The sequence below is a fragment of the Pteropus medius genome, unplaced genomic scaffold (assembly GCF_902729225.1).
Source record: "Pteropus medius unplaced genomic scaffold, Ma_sr-lr_union100, whole genome shotgun sequence".
NCBI classification, from domain to species: Eukaryota; Metazoa; Chordata; class Mammalia; order Chiroptera; family Pteropodidae; genus Pteropus; species Pteropus medius.
The window spans coordinates 7,558,636-7,559,368 of record NW_024347788.1 but is presented as its reverse complement, the minus strand read 5'-3'; positions in this window follow the sequence as shown (position 1 = coordinate 7,559,368).

Genomic DNA, 733 nt, shown 5'->3' with positions numbered 1-733 from the left:
CCTGACAGGGATGACGCAGAGATCCATAATGCTAAGATTTCTACTGTCACTTGTCCCTAGAAAAACTCTGCAGTACACTTGGGGAGGGGACATCACTCCTTATCCCCAAGGATCTGACTCCCCATGAGAATTCCAGACATTTGGCAGAAAGCCTCCACGGGATAAATTTCTCTAGCCTCTGCCTCTGCCTTTGCCTAGCTCATGCTTCACTCATTACCTTTGCTTCTATACAACTGATTTGACTGCTGTGCCACTGCAGGGACTGGGGCTCGTTGGTCATTGACCCCCAAAGGTCTGTCACAGAATTGGGCAATAGGCATCAATTGGGCAACAGACACATCTCTGCTCCACTAAAACTTTCGACTCTCTTTTCATATGTTTGCCCTGAGGGTTGGCCTGAGGGATGGGGACAAATCGCAGTGGAGGTCTGGGATCAGAGTCAGAGTAGCCTCAAAGATAATGAGGCTTCAGGTTGGGTGTGGTCCAGCTGCTGAGGAGGCTAAATCAGTCATGAGCTGTGGTCTCTAAAAGGGCCATAAACGGAGGGATCCTGGAGACAAGCAAGAAGCCCACCCAGGAGAGGGCCAGAGAAAAATCTGAGAGCAAGCATAGGGGCCATGCTGTTTAAATGCAGAGCTATTCAGGACGCCTAAGGCAAAAAGGCTGCTCACAGAGCTGCACTTCACAGGGCAAGTAGCTTAGGAGCATGCCTTCCGGGCACACGCTTGAAAAA